Source organism: Amyelois transitella, chromosome 25 (assembly GCF_032362555.1).
Source record: "Amyelois transitella isolate CPQ chromosome 25, ilAmyTran1.1, whole genome shotgun sequence".
Classification (NCBI taxonomy): domain Eukaryota; kingdom Metazoa; phylum Arthropoda; class Insecta; order Lepidoptera; family Pyralidae; genus Amyelois; species Amyelois transitella.
The window spans coordinates 4,854,779-4,871,944 of NC_083528.1; the positions used below are offsets into that span (position 1 = coordinate 4,854,779).

At 34.3% G+C, this 17,166-nt stretch overlaps 1 protein-coding gene across 1 annotated transcript in view; it reads left to right on the forward strand.

Moving 5' to 3' along the window:
- Positions 1-2,370: 2,370 nt before the first annotated feature.
- Positions 2,371-17,166, forward strand: part of LOC106141646 (uncharacterized) — a 45,266-nt gene continuing 30,470 nt past the window's right edge. The window contains exon 1 of the mRNA XM_060951667.1: positions 2,371-2,691. The gene's annotated coding sequence lies outside the window, so the exon portion shown is untranslated. The remainder of the gene's footprint in view (positions 2,692-17,166) is intronic.

A 17,166-nucleotide genomic window follows, 5' to 3' on the forward strand; every position in this document is an offset into this window, starting at 1 on the left:
AGTAATAGAATTACTTTTGCTGTTATTTGTTTTTTTTTTTCAGTTACATGATATAAGCATCGAGCTAATGTTGATGCCTAACGCCTATTTGATAATGCTATGGTATTCTTCAGAATTTTACACGAAACGACTTTTTTCTTAAATTAGTAACCTTTTTAGGGCAACCTAACCCATATTGGATCATAGATGATCAAGCTTTTTAAGAAGACTAAAATCATTACTATTTGAAGAGTAAGTACGTATTATATACTGTCGTTCGCCTTTGACCACGAGGCGGGAGTCGGTAGTCAAATAGTCACGAAGCAACTGTCGTCTGACCTCCATGATCCCATAAACTAGGAAGCCTAATCCAGCTTAAATCAAGGTAAAAATACTTATTTCCTATTTACAAAATCCACAAGAAAGAGATGGAGTGGTCTTGAGAAGTGTCAAGCACCTCACGGCACAGATAAACAATTATTTTTGGGAGAGCACAAAAACACAATTTCTCTTGTAATTTTCGGTCGTCTACGATTATTAATCTTTAAAAATTTTCCTTGCCGAAGAACTAAGCCTCGCGTCTGTCACTCAAAGCCCGTAGGCTATTCGGGATTATTTTTGGCGAAAACTTATGATGTCCTTTTTTTAGGACAGAAAAGCCTTGTTAAAAATGAACCTTGGTGGCTGACTTGTACTAGTCATACCAGGCTGTTTACAGATTTAATTATAGGTGTTTGTCGTTTATAGGTTTAACCTCGGTCACGTGAAAATAGAAAATTTTAATTAATTTATTAAAATAGTAGAAAATTCTGAATATAATAAAAATCTGTATTTTGGAATTAAGTTAAAATATATATATATATAATTATATTGGGACAATAGTAGAAGGGTAAGAATTTGAAAAAGTTAATCAAAAATCTGTCTGTTTATCTATTAGTTTGTACAAGTCTTTCTCCGAAAGTACTCGAACATCTTATTGTTTATGTTCACATATGAAAACAGGCCCTGGGTACAATTCATTTTTGTAACAATAACACCTTATATGTGGTACTTTAAGAGACACATCCACGCGTACGGAGTCGCGGTCTTCCGCAAGGTAGATAGTTCAAATTGCAGAATTTATGTCCGGGAGCCAAGGATCGATAGCCGGTTTTACCTCGTTACCGGGCCGACGCGACCTTGGAACTAGACGCGGTCTAGCCGGCACTATTACCATTAAAGCTTCGGTAAGGAAATATAATAAATTTCTAGAAAGTTCAAGGATACTGAAACCTGTAAATATTTATTGAGTGAAAATATTAATAAATATGTATATACGGTACAGATTACACAGATTGAGTTCGAAGTAAGTTCGAGACTTGTGTTACGAGATACTAACTCAACGATACTATATTTTATAATAAATACTTATACGATATAAACATCCAAAACCCAGGCCAATCAGAAAAAGTTCGTTTCTCATTATGCCCTGGCCGGAATTCGAACCCGGGACCTCCGGTGTCACAGACAAGCGTACTACCGCTGCGCCACAGAGGCCGTCATCATTTCATTGCAGCTTTTATGTAACACGAAATGAAATCTTCGCCCTGCCTTTCCATTCTTTCCTGACGGCTCATTCAAGAAGTTAAACTCATTTCATAAGTACCTCCTTCTGTTTAAACCACACGCCCCTTCCATTCATAAAAAAAGATGACCCCACACCAATCCCAATTATAAAATCACGTTTAGAGTGAACTGCGCGCGCGCACCGGGTTCCGCCTATTTATAGTTTTACTACTTTTTTACTAGGACAGCGGTTATGAATGTTCTGCTGTATTAGTTTCATCGTAACTAGTAATTTTGAATATTTGTGACGTTACACGAGTAAAGATGTATAACATTCTTATCGTAAAATTGTAGATATACACATTTTGTTTGATAATGTAATTTGACATTATGTCTTTCTTACAATATCTTCAGGTTGATACCAAATTAATTTGTTTGAGTTTTGTATCAAAATATTTCAATATTGGTATGAGTATAGATAATTTGACATTGCCAGTTTTTAATGTTATGCTTGCTGATGGCGATGTTGGATGGTAATGGTAAAGAAATAATCTACATAATGCAAAGTAAATTAAATGTACATAATATATGTAAATGTTTTAAATATGCACGGGACTGACAGAAGTTTTCAAATTGTATGAGTTACATATAAATCCCAAATGGTTCGTGCTTTAAAAGGAACCCCATAAAACATCTGTTCAGCGTTATCGGACGATCACTCGAGCAAAAACAGCAGGTTAATCGCAAGCGCATCGATGACGAATCAAATCGATACAGAATCGAGATCTCGATGCATCCGAACGTAAGATCAACATTGTTAAAATTAGCCAGTCGAAATCGCGATGTCAAACAAGCGTATACGCATTCCCGCGCTCCGAATGTTTACGTTATTATACGGAAAAATGTTTTCCACAGATTATACAAAGTTATTTTTATGAGTGAAAAAAAATACTGGCCTCTTCTAGTTTGGATGCGCTTGAAAGCAGTGCGGTTTTGAAATTGGAATCGAGTTGCCGCGGTTTTCTGTTTTCAACTTGTGACGTTCCTTTTCAAGTTTTATTTGTTCAGTTAGTTTTGAGTGTTCGCGGTGTGGTTAACTGTGTTTTTATTTGTTTCTTGTGAAGTTTATTTTTTTTATCAAGAAACGGAACGTTTGCTACAATTAAGGTTTGTAATCATTGCTTTTTCCGTCTTTCTGAGTGGAAGCGTTTGTTTACAGATGAATGTGAATTGATTTTTGGTGTTTGTTTACATTTGACCCGGAGAAATGTCAATCATCGTTTCTGTCAATGTCGGCACGTAGATACGACGCATGTGTTGTTCTTAAAGATTCGATTAATCGATTAGGTACCTAAACGCAATCGATCGTTTACTGGCAGATTTATAACAAAACGAAAACATTGTTTATTAGGTCCTTTCAAAAGTTACAGTGCATTATTATTCCTTTTTTAAGTTTTTATATCCAGTGGAGGATTTTTGAGTCTAAAGAATCATCATTCCAACGAGGGCAGATGTCAGGCAGGCAGTAGGTTCATACCTAGACCGTAAAATTTAAATCAAATATTTTGAAATCCGACTGGTGGCTTCAGTGTACAGATGTCGGTCACTTTTGTATCTATGTAAATACCTGTCTTATCGATATTTCTTCTTAATACCGTGGCTTACATAATAAAAAAAAACATATTTTGTTTCGATTAATTACAATGATTAATATTATCAATACGGGCAGAAACAGGCACAAATTAAACTTCCAGATCTTCTTTCATCGACAATTATAAGCGAAATACAGGAAAAATCGGTATATTGTATCGTGCGTAAATCATAACACATAAACAAAGTTTTCGTGTATGTTTATCACAAAACTTTCCACATAAATATATTTCCATGCCGTTTGATTAATGATTGTGGATCTCATAGTATCCTGGTGTATACATTTAACTTTCAGACACAGAGTAAAATGAACACTCCAAATACTTAGAGATTGTAGGAGGCTGCATAAAAACGTTGAAAATCTGTAAATTGCTACATTCTAAGCCTCATAAAGTAAGACTATTTATTTACGAAATCCAAATTCTTATAATCCACAAATCAACTTGCGGAAAAATATATTATTTTTCTATTTGTATATTACTAACGCGTTAACTTTTTAACCATTGGTTTGATTTTGATGAAATTTAAATGATGTGTATAGTCTATCAATAGTCGTTTTTGAAATATTCACAATTTTATATAAATTAAAAGATCGCGGCGAACAACTAGCAATAAATTACGAAATTATAAAAAAAGAAAAACTTTTGAGAGTCCACAAAAGTTTTTCTGTACTTTCCAACGACTAAGGATTCAATCAAGTCTTCAGAATATGTAGGCAATTAATCCCGAAAACTTTCTCTTGATTGCTCTCTAAACCTAAAACAAACTCCAGTTAGTTCAAGGACCTCTTAATTAACAAGTTTGGGAATGAAATCATTGGAAGCGTTAATCTACTCTTTCACTCAGATTATTGGATTAAATCAACTTCTTAGTTCTAATTACTTTAACTACTTTCTCTTTTCATTAAGAGCGATATATGTGTGTCGATCTTTTATCGACATAATGCATGATACCCATTTTTGATTAAGGGACCTATATCTTAAATTTCTTTAACGAAAATAATTTTTAATAATCAAAGTTAACGACAATCCCCATTTTCACTAGCGGAACCTATCTATATGTTAGACAGTTTTAAGAAACACCTAACGGCCATTTTTAACCGACTTCCAAAAGGAGGTTTTAATTCGACCGTATTTTCTTTTTGTTTTAATCAATGCCAAAGAGACACCTAAAGTACCTACCTTCTATTAGGGGTGTTTACGGTGTGATAAAATATCTTGAAAAATCTTCACATTTAGGCAACTGAATATATATGTGTTATCATTATCCAAGCCGAACTAGGTTCCCTTGCAAGTTTTTTTAAGGTCATACAGAACTCACTTCGTGAAAACTATAGCGATATACCCTTAACTAACAATTGTGTCAATTAAAATGTCAAAAATGACGTCTAGTGAAAATGCTGCAGTGTAGATAGTTTGCAGTAGTTTCGCCGATTCTTCTACATTTGCACTTCGGAAACGAAGCCTATTTGGAAAACTAATCTATTTCATACATAGGTATGTTGTTACCTTTCATCCTTCTAAAAACTATAGTTCCCTTGGGATTTGCGAAATACCTGTATTCTTTTGAAAGTGGCGCCAAATTCGTCTACTTTTATGTGGTGTTAAGTTCGCCGCTTTTTATAGATAACGCTAAATACACGCTAGTTATAAATCTAAACTAATATTATGAAGCTGAAGAGTTGGTTTGAACACGCTAATCTCAGCAACTACTGGTTCGAATTGAAAATTTCTTTTTGTGTTGAAAGGCTTTAGGCTGTATAATAAATATAACATCACGCTGCAACTATTAGGAGAGAAGAAATAATGGAAAATGCGAAAAAAAGGGGAAAATTATTCATCCTTGAGGGCTTCAATGATGCCCAAAATAAATATTTCACACAGACGAAGTCGTAGGCGCAGCTAGTAAATTATATATCTTATTATGGTTCGTTAATAGCCCCTCTGGTTCCTTCGCAGTCAAGGTTACAGCTGATTACTGTTTCCTTATGGCGTAAGCTTTGTGTGTTTGTATGTCACGTGATGTCGGTTTACGACTCTTGCCATATTTCTCTCTAATTGAACAAGCAGACTTGTTTGATGACATAACTAGCTGATGCTTGAGGTTCTACTCCCGTGAGAATTTTACCATACGATAATTTAATGGAGCATTATTCATATTAAAAACTTGGAATTCTTCTTTAAGGCGACAGGCTAGCAACCTCTCACTATTTGAATCTCAACCCAGCCAACACATAAGCCAGATAATAGCGAAAATATACCGCAATAAGCAGTGTCAAGCTTTATTAATTATGTATTACAGCTGATGTTATGGCTTAATTTTGAATAAGAGAGTTCTTAAATAAAAATAATGTTGTAAGCTTACTAAATTCTGCATAAAGTTCGCGGTATTTTTTCAAGCTGAATAATAATCAAGAGTAGTATCTGCTAAACAAGCGATATTCAAATAAAAGTAATTGAAACAGCTATTATCTGCACATTAGCTGAAATTTTTGCATTGACCTGTATAACATTTTAAAGAAAAGCAGTTAAACAGCAAAACGCTGAATATTAGACGAAATACTTTCTTTAAGCTGTTTAGTGTACGAAATGGTACTAATTTATTCAGATGCTGAATAATTTAGATATTTTCTTCTTTTTACAGCTAACTTCTGCAAAATTGAAAATAAACTCCTTGTTTTACCAAACTTATAGCGCTATTAGCATACAATTGTCTTTATGTTAAACTTAAAACAATATCAGTTACAAATGTGGGTATCTTAAGCAGCAAATAACTGATTAGTTGAAGATATCGTATGTTTCTATCCAGATATTTCACCATTTTGTGACAAAATCAACAATATGCCTCCTCAGAAAAATAATAACAAAAGAGTAAATGATTCATGGAAAAAAAAAGAGAACGGGAGGAACAAGAAGAAAATGTTCACGAGAGTATGTAAAGATAAAAAATAGTATCTGTACAGTAATAGAAAAGAGTTTAACATCTGATACAAATGGGCCCGGGCCAAGTGCGACCAACAAAGTTGAAGAGGGTTCTGACCACGATGATTATGCATCACCATCAGGATTAGTGATTCAAACACATAGACTGGGTCCAACTTTAGGTGCAGATAATGACAATACATACATATGTGTAAAAGATATTAAAAAATAGATTTAAATGGAAATATAATTAGGTGCTCTTGGGTGTATTTTGTAACAAGCGCGAAACTTTTGGTTGCAACTACCTACAATTTTAGTTGGTAATATAAACAATTGTCTAACTTAATATTACGCAATGCGTCATTCATAGTAGTACTATAAATACTATAAATACCTACATTAGTATAGGTCCCATCACCCTCAAATATTCATGGATTTATTTTCTATAAAAAAGCACCCTAAAAAGCTGAATAAAAGTATACTGTTTTATGTAATTTAAGACCTTTTGCTGATAAATATATAATTATTGTACTTTAAACCAAATAATTTCTGGATATGTAGTAGTATGTGAACTATTATGCAAAAATAAGCAAAATAATCACTGATATAAACACTTTAATTCAAATTGGCCTTCCGCCATTAACTAACGTTCGACATAAACCTATTTTTATAAATCCTCAACATTTATCTTATGAAACACTTTGTTTAGTGAGTAGGAAACATTATCAGGTATACAAAATTTGATTCTCATTACTTGCTGGGACTGAAATTTGATAAAAAGTAAAGATCATTTAATTTAAATATTATTTCACATTTGTTTACCTTTTAAAATATAGCTTTATCTTGAGGCGCTCAAAAAATGTATAATGATCATGTTGATAATTCACAGTAAAGTGCCATGCGTTTATATAATTCACCTTAAACTTACTTAAAATGTATGAAATCATTTACGCTATTTTATATCGGCGACCATTTACAATATTTTGAACTAAGCGACACAAATTTATCCCGTCACAATAAAAAATACTTTTTACTTGAATAATTTATTTGTAAAACTACTCCAAAGATCGGAATTTCGTATATCATTTGAATATCTGAACTCACAAATTAACAACTGCATAAAAGATGTATAATTTCTGGACTAAAGAAAAATCAGAATTTATGCAGAAGATATTCAGTGTGTCGTACATTTATTCAGCTGCTATGTGGCTATTAATCAACTGTTAACCAAATTGAAGCAAGATATTTTGTGCCCAAATTGCTTGAATATCACCTGTATAAGCGCTTACACAGAAGTTATACAATACTTTATCCAGCTTAAAGTTAAAAGATTGCTTTTACGCAAAATTTATACAGCTATACTGTGTTGGCTGGGAATTCTATTATAAAGTCAAACAGCAGAATGTGGCCTATCAGTCTTTTTAAGACCGTTGGCTCTGTCTACCCTGCAAGGGATATAGACGTGATTATATGAATGTATTATTCATTTTATACTTAGAGCACATCCATGGCTTCGCCCGCTTAAAATCAAAAATCCCGTTTATATCCGCGGGGCTTTTGCTAAATCCTCCTAGGTTCCCTAGACCAGAAATATAGTCTTACATTATTCTGACATTTTCCAATAGAAATCGCTTCAAAGCTGATCGTTAAAACTTGGATAGAGCTTTTCTAAAAGCTAAACTATGTATATGAAAACAAGTGGACTCTGCTGAATCAGAAATCACAAGACGTAATACTTGATGTAATTATAGTTTCATGAATGAACTAATGGCGGAACTACAGAAAGTTATTCAGAATAGTATAACGTAATAAACTGACTTTGTTTTCTCATATATATTGTACACACTGACGTTATAATGTAGATACTCTGGACTTAATATTTATAAGTTTATGTGAACTGAACTATACTTAAATTATTATACTGTGCAGCGATCGTGGCAAATGGAAAGATGTGGTCTCTGCCCACCTCTCCGGGAAAGAGGCGTGATTCATGTATGTATGTTTGTATGTGTATGTCTATACTTTGGGAAAGGTATTTCATTATTTGATAGAGAATTTAAGGGCATACATACATATACTTCATTGATTACCTAATATCATAAAACAAATAGAAAAAAGCCTAAATTAAACCATGTTTTGTCACGTCTCCCTCAATATGGAATGGGTACCTATCTAGTTATAAGTTATGACAAAGTAGTGCCAAGAGTTTCTAAAGTTAAGAATTTTTTTTCAAAGGTTTACCTTTGTAGTAAAATGGTCAACCGACTTTATCGTCGACCGACAATGCCAAACTGTTACTAAATTCGCAGTAAATGTGTCATGAGATGCCGTGTGGATTCCGACACCAATATAAAAAAGAATAGGACCACTTAGTCTCTTTCCCACGGATGTCGTAAAAGGCGACTAATGGATAGGCTTATAAACTTGGGCTTCTTCTTTTAGGCGATGTGCCTATAAGCTTTATCATGAAGTCTATCAGCTGAACGTGGCCTTTCAGTCTTTCAAGACTGCTGGCTCTGTCTACCCCGCAAGGGATATAGACGTGATCATATGTATATATGTTAATGTGTCATTACGTTGGTGTCTCGAACAAAATAATAGACAACTAGACTTGTATATGTCAGGGTTAATATTTTGTAATAAGAGAAGTTCATCACACTTCATGTGTGAAGAAAATGCTGCAGTGCAGTTTGTTACCACTTCTTATGCACTGACGCCTTGGAAGCGGCAGTAAACTTAGTTTTAAGTAATTTATTTGACGTCAACCAAGGTTATGAAACCAAAAGATTTGACAATTATTAAGCGATATGAAGTATTATATAAAATGAATAAAAATTTTTAATTTGAATTTAAATTTAACAAATATTTAATCCAGCGTATTTGTATAATTCACGTCAGTGATCAAACATGATAACATGACTAACGGAAGATGTATGTGCAATGAATAACCTATAAACCGTTGGTGACGTAGCAACGGCGGCCGACGATATTGTTTTCAATAGACCTGCGTCATAATGAGAAAATTATTGATCTTTGTATGTATTTCAGAACGTTCTAGTTTCATATAGAACATATGATTTTATAGGAAGCAATGTAGTTATACCAGGTTGACTGTACAACATATAATAGGTTACATATGAATCCTACTTCGGTCATGTAGTAATGTATGTTAGCTGAGTTACGTACATAAGTTTGAGTGCTAACCGATGCGAAAGAAGACATAGTGTAAAAATAATCACATTCAAGCAACTGGATCTGTAACCATGATCCAATATTAGGTCCCTTTCAAAGGTTAAAGGTTCAGTTCACAAAGTAAGGCTGTTAAAGGTTTGATGGCATCTTCTGTGGCGCAGCGTTAGTGCGCTTGTCTGTGACACTGAAGGTCCCGGGTTCGAATCCCGGCCAGGGCATGATGAGAGACTCTCGTTAAACGTAAACGTCTTGGATGTTTATCTATATAAGTATTTATTAAAATATAGTATCGTTGAGTTAGTATCTCGTAACACAAGTTTCGAACTTACTTCGAGGCTAACTCAATCTGTGTATTTTGTACAGAAAATATTTTTTTAAAATTAAAAATGTTGCGGGGACGGTGGCCGCTTCGTGTTAAAACCTGTCTTACCCAATCCTGGATCGTAATAAAAGGCACACCTCTTCTCCAGAAAGGTGAGGATGTACCCAAGACTAACACCAAAGGAGAAAGATGATTATGAAAAAAATCACATCAACCTTAACCACAAAGGTTTACAATAACATACATTTAATAAACAACCATTGATTTATTTTCCCGGATGAAGTCCCAAGGCCGACATATAATATTTTACGACAGATCGTAGTTTGTATGTTTTCGCGGTTTTTCAACCTCTGAATGGAAAATATCGATGGCCGTTAAAAATTAATGATTGAGTTACATCATCAAAGCACATACACACTTACATGAAAAAATCACGCATCTCTCGCGGGATAGTAGGCAGAGACTATATCTTTCCTCTTACCGCGATCCCTGCATACTTCACACGTACCTTGGTCAAATCAAGTATGTCCTGGCAAAAAGTCAGGTTAAGAGTATCCACAACTTACCTACCTAGCTTACATGAAAAGAGTTACGAATGTGGACGAAGCGAAAGAAGTACTATGCAGAGATCGTTGCAAGTGGAAAGATTGTAGTCTCTGCCTATCCTTCCAGAGGCGTAATTTTATTTTATACATGTATGTGTCGAAATGATAATTCAGCCATTGGATTCACATTTATAATCCATTTCCTCGCTCATAATAATCTTCGGCTGACAACAGGACACGAAGCGAAACATATTGTTTTACATAATACTAGAGTTTCATATAGGGCTGTGCTCTATATCGACAGAATTCAGAATAATTTAATTACAGTCTACTTACCAGTTTTCACTTTTTCCAATATTACGAATAGAAACATACATATTTCACGTATTCATCCTTTACGGGGCAGACAGAGCCAACAGTCTCGAAAGGACTGAAAGGCCGCGTTCAGTTTTATGCCTTATAGTGATGGAATTTTGATTCAAATAGTGACATCTCCCATCGCCTAACAGAAGAATCCTAAGTTAATTAGCCCATCCCATAGTCGCCTTTTACGACATCGATGGGAAAGGCATGAGCCGTATGGTTCTAGGCATTTAAGAATAGGACCACATCATTTCTTTCACTTGAAAACATAAAAGGCGACTTAGGGATAGGCTAAATAATGTTAATTACAAAATTTGTGACTTCTAAAACGTCCCAGATAACAGAGATGAGAGATACTTAGATGTATAGAATAACTACAACCTTTATTAGCGGACAAGTTTACGTGGGTTTAACTATAGACACGAGATCCAACGAGTTACCGCCAGAGGACAGCGAGCTACTTAACTTGGTGAGAGCTGAAGAAGGTCAAAGGCTTATATCAGCCCGGGAGCTGTGAAAAGAAGCAGGGGAAACCAAAAGTATAGATAGATAGATAAAACTCTTTATTGCACCATAAGAGTAAAACATACAAAACAACACAAAGCAGTTATAGATGGTACAAAGGCGGACTTATCGCTAAAGCAATCTCTTCCAGTCAACCTTTGGGTGGAAGGAAATCAATTTATATATACATTTCCTAAGGATAATAATGCAATTCTGTAATCTGTCTGTATTAATAAATAAATAAAAAAAAGGTTTATTATATTACAATACAGGGTTGCGAGCCCTAAATATAACTCTAATGTGATAGGTCACTCCCGTTCATCTATTCCGGTCTTAGAATGCAGTTCCAAGAGACTGCAAACAATAATATGCACACAATAAAATCGTTTATGCTTCGCAAATTTCTAATGGACTAGATTCGGAATATCTGAATGACATATGTAACTCAAATTTTTAAATTTTTCCGAGGGATTAATGATTGAATTTTATACAGTAATGAAATATAGAAAATGTGTAAGTTATAACACGTTATACCTTTTCTTCTACATTTTCATCAAAATCCGCCCAGCAGATTTTGCGTGAAAGAGTCACAAATACACACACACACACACACAAATCCTTACATTCATTCAATTTATTACAAACTTTTAGGCCTACAAAAGATTGGGATGGAGTGGAGGAGAAATAAACATACATACATAAATGATGAATCCCAAGTATGTAAGCCTGTCCCATAGTTGCCTTTAACGCCATCCACAAGAAAGAAATGAAGTGGTCCTATTTTTTTTTTATAAAACAAATAAAATCTTGAAAATACAAAATTTGGTTTCCAAAATGTGGAAAGTTTATGAATATTTTTATCCAGAAAATCCCACGGGAGCGAATCCACAAGTAGAAGCTATTAACACAACATTTTCTACACGTACTAAATATAAAAATCCAGTTCCATCCAGTTAACGCGAAATTTACGTTCTAAATCAACATACAGTCAGTTTGATATTCATAAAAATATGTTCTAAATATATACAGCACTGTGTGTATGTCTGTATGTCAATGCTCTGGATTGGGCGACGAATGATTTACGAGGCCTAGCGGTGCCAACTTTAGGCTATGTACATATATCTGTATGTATATTATATATACACATATGTGACAGTACTTATAAATAGATTGAAAATTAAATGAATGAATAATAATAATAAAATAATATTCATGATAATCTCATCTAAGTGCCATCTGCTTCCCGACCACTCTTATATCTTTCCCATGGATGTTGTAAAAGGCGACTAAGGGAAAGGCTAATAAAATTGGGATTCTCCTTGTTTGCGATGTGCTAGCAACCTGTCATTATTTGAATCTCAAATCCATCCCTTTCGTTCTTTTCAAGACTGTTGGTTCTGTTTATTCCGCAAGTGATATAGACGCGATTATATGTACGTATGTACGACACTCTAATTATTTATCAGTGTATCCTAAACACGATCCTAACAACATGACAACTCAATTATGGCTATAACTTAGAAATTTTACTTGTACTCCAATGAAAAATTTTACACATTCCTCTCAGTCACTTACACGGTAACGTGAGAGCTCATAATTAGGTAATATCTACTAATTTTAGCTATGGTTTGGTAGCAATACAGCTGAAAGGCCTACTAAATTTAACAAGACCTAGCTCTGTCTACCCCGCAAGGGATAAAGAGGTGATAATACGTATTAATGTATTGTCTGTCCTTCATACATATACTCTAAAGGTTATAACATTGATTTATTGCACCCCTAATACGTCATATATAAATTCTGAAAACATCATAATTTGAACGTAAACAAATCTTTATAATTTTATAGAATGTCATCGCAATTTCAGGACTATTAATTTTCAAGAAACATTTTCATGTCATGTAAAGCAATAAAATCAAATGTGTTTCTGAGTAAACTTTTCATTAAATCAGCCCCGGTAGGAAGGCACGCGCGTTTTTGTCGTCCAAAAAACTATTAATGTTTTGCTTTTTAATATGACTTGAAAAGGGACAGCAATAGTTCTTCGCGCGATAATAACGGCGTCGCGCGTATCATTCTTCAAGGGCTGGAATCTAGAAAAGATAGCGATTGACTAGGTTATAACATATTAATGTTATTTAATTAATATACCTACATTCAGTCAGAAAAGTATCGGGAATGGATTATTTATTTATGGTTCCAAATTCAAATTTTTGTTTTTTTTGTTGTTGTTAGATTGGCACAACTGTTTTCCATTTTGGCGCGGAGTTTGAGTTGCATCTATTGTTTACATTAAATACAGTGCTATTTTTAGTTATATCATATCTAGTGTGTATTGCTAATTTCATAATGGATAAAAACATCGAACAAAGAGTTTGTCTTAAATTTTGCATTGCCAATGGAATATCGTGTTCGGAGTCACTGAAAATGTTACAGAAGGCTTACGGTGAATCGACTTTATCAAAAACTCGTGCTTATGAGTGGTACAAAGCGTTCAAAAGCGGTCGAGATGTGATGGAAGATTTGCCTCGCTCTGGTAGGCCATCAACGTCTGCAACTGAAGTTAACATCGCAAAAGTGAAGGAAATAGTGACTGAAAATCCTCATTCAACTTTGAGAGAGATAGCCACCGAACTTTTTGTATCTCACGAGTCGATCCGTACCATTTTAACTAATAATTTGGGTATGAAACATGTTGCCGCTCGGCTAGTCCCAAAAGACCTGAATTTTTTTCAAAAACTCAATCGCATGAGAGTCGCTGAGGACATGCTAGAACGAGTCAATTCCGACCCAACATTCATGAAACGCATTGTTACTGGTGACGAGACGTGGGTTTACGAGTTTGACATGCAAACTAGTCAACAAGCTTCGGAGTGGCGCCTTCCAACTGAACCGAAACCGAAAAAACCACGCCAAAGTCGTTCAAAAGTCAAAGTCATGTTGACTGTTTTTGACTATCGCGGTGTTGTGCACTCGGAATTCTTGCCGGAAGGTCAAACGGTAAATAAGGAATATTATTTGAGTGTTATGCGGCGTTTAAGAGAGCAAATCCGACGAAAAAGGCCAGATTTGTGGAAAGAAAATTCTTGGATTTTGCACCATGATAATGCACCTTCGCACAAGGCCATCATTGTGAACGAATTTTTAACCAAACACTCAACAAATACCATCGAGCAACCACCATATTCACCAGATATGCTCCAGCCGACTTTTTTCTTTTTCCTAAACTCAAATTACCACTTCGTGGCACCCGTTTTCAATCGGTAGAAGACATAAAAGAGAATTCGCGGCGAGAACTGACCTCGATTCCGGAAACAGCGTTTAAAAAATGTTTTGATGATTGGATTATTCGTTCATAGCATATATTGAAGGTGATAAAATAAATTTGGATGAATAACAAACAGTTTGTGTATTATTGATCTTTTCCTGCTACTTTCTTGACAGAGTAGTACATAAAATCACGCCTCTTTCCCGGAGGGGTTAACAGTGAACACATCTTTTCATCAAAATAAAACCATTGAGAAAATGGTCAACATTTTTAAACTGTCCTGCCACTGAAAACGGCTAAAGGGGCCTGATATTTTCTATTCAAAATGATTTTAATAACATCTAAGGCACATTTGAAGATGTTCTGGCTCAGAGGTAAGTATGTCCATCGGCTCCAAGGTGGGTTTGGGTTCCATTCCAAGTACGAGAAAATATTTAAACTATAGATTTACACTATTTGTTGTGTTAGTTAATGTGTTTCTATTCGCTGGACCTACAAAACAAGTTGAAATGAACCATTGAGTGTTGTTTAAAGATATTTTTAGATCAGCTGGACATCGGATTCATTCTTCAGATGATAAGATCCATATCGTCGCCCCACTTGCAGATTATTTCCGTCACAACTAAAATAAATACGAATCCCTATAGAGTAGGTATCGTGTTAAACAAATATTGAGATTAATATTAATCTAATCATCTTCGTCTACTTACATACCCTCCAGCTCGCCTACATACCTAGTACATACATATCATTACGCCGGATGGGTAGACAGAGACTACAACTTTTCACTAGCCACGATCTCTGCATACCTACTTCTTTCGCTTCATCCACATTCATAACTCTCTATAAGAGTTTAAAATACATACATACATATATGTAAGATAAAAATTGCAAAGAAAATGGCTTCAGATCAAGTCATTTAATTCGTTTGGAATAATGACAGTCCCGTTATCCGTAAATATACCTATAGTCAAAAAGTAAGTTCTTAGCGGATGATAATCATATGTTATTAAGAGTTTTTTTCTACATTTTGTTCATTCAGAGTACGTCCGCCGGCTGCTTGCAATGACCCATATGAATGACACTAATACACATTTTTAATAGAAAAATGATGTGTTTATTTATAAGACCGTTTAAATTGAAGATTTAATTTGTTGGATATTTTATGGGATAGGCTTACAAACTTGGGATTCTATTTTAGGCGATGGGCTAGCAACCTGTCACTATTTGAATCTTAATTCTATCATTAAGCCAAATAGCTGAACGTGACCATTCAGTCTTTTCAAGACTGTTGGCTCTTTCTACCCCGCAAGGGATAGGGATATAGACGTGACCATATGTATGTATTTAATTTGTTCATATATTTATCAGTGTCTAATGTTGATGTTATAGAGATCAGCATACAACGAATACAATTTCTTTTGACCTTTCTCACATTTTTTGGCAGAGATATACTACAAGGTTGCTGCAGTGGGTTATTTTAATATACTTAACTGCAGAAGATTTATATCAACTCGCTATTAATTGTAATTTAATACTATCCTAAGTACAAAAAACTAAAAATTTCTAATATTCTGGGTATCTTAGAAAAGTTTCTCTTATTCTGGGTATCGAAGAAATTTTGGGAAACTTTATTAGTTTTTCAAATTTTATCCTAATGTTTTCCAAAGGTACACCTACATGCCCAAATTTTCTCAAAAAACAGTAGTTTCTGTTGTCATTCGGAACAGATACGCATTTTTTTCAATATTTTGATTTTTTCTCTTATTCGAATATTTTCGAGACTGATTGGTACCGGAGGTAAGGATACCATTTGATTTGCTAGAACTTTTTCTGAAATCTATCATGATTTCCAGAACTATTATGGATGCGACTAGAACTCTTACAAAGCTTTGGTATGCTGGAAGCTGTTATGCCAAGTTCACCGTCATGGATACTGTAAGCTCTGTATACCACGTAAAGATAAAGACGCGATTTATGTAAGTATTTCTTATTTTCATCTAAATTGATCTTGCAACCTAGCTGTATGAAAGAAATTATATAGATAAACTCACTTTCGCTCAAACTATCCATAATGTATTTAAGAAACAAACACGACTTGCACTTGGCCGATATATCAAAAGTTTATTACGGTTTCAAATCCTTTGATATTTTAGTGGCGTCTTTGCGATTGGGCTGAGGTTAATTAAGCTTGTTTACTGAATGTTGCTGAGGCGTAACATTCAGACATACAGGCCATCTGGTTAATGTGTCGTAATAAGAAGAAAAAGAAATAGTTTTCGTATTATAGAAAGAAAGAAACAATGTTTATATGGTACAAAATAACATTAACCATAATACCGATTACGTCATACTTGACCATACATGTTGGGAAAAAGCTCGGTAAATGCGTACGTCCCCTTTAAAAGTTCCTAAAATTCTTTCCTGGGTGTAAGTAAATAGGTACCTATTTTTTTTTTATTTCTTTTATTTCGGTCTAGTAGATGTCAAGTTATGTGTTTAGTTAAATAGGAAAAGATTTTTAGTTTCATTAATCACATGTGCTTCCATTCGCTTATGAAATTGAAATATATTTTTTGTAAATACACATAATTAAAATGATGGTACATAACAAAAGATTGATAGAAAAAGTTCTCAATATTCACTCCAAACAAAGAACTTGACTGGCAGGCGTAAGCCGCTTTGCGCCAATTTAAAAATGTGTTTTTGTGATCCACACAAATTTACAACATCTCTGCAATCCTCCATGTACCTACGTGTGTTTTTTTTTACTTTTCTCTAAGTAGTATATTAGTTACAAATAAAAAACTATCTATCTATTCCCAATGTTCTTGGGTTAAGAAAATTACATTGATTAATTTTCATCGACGTTGAAAT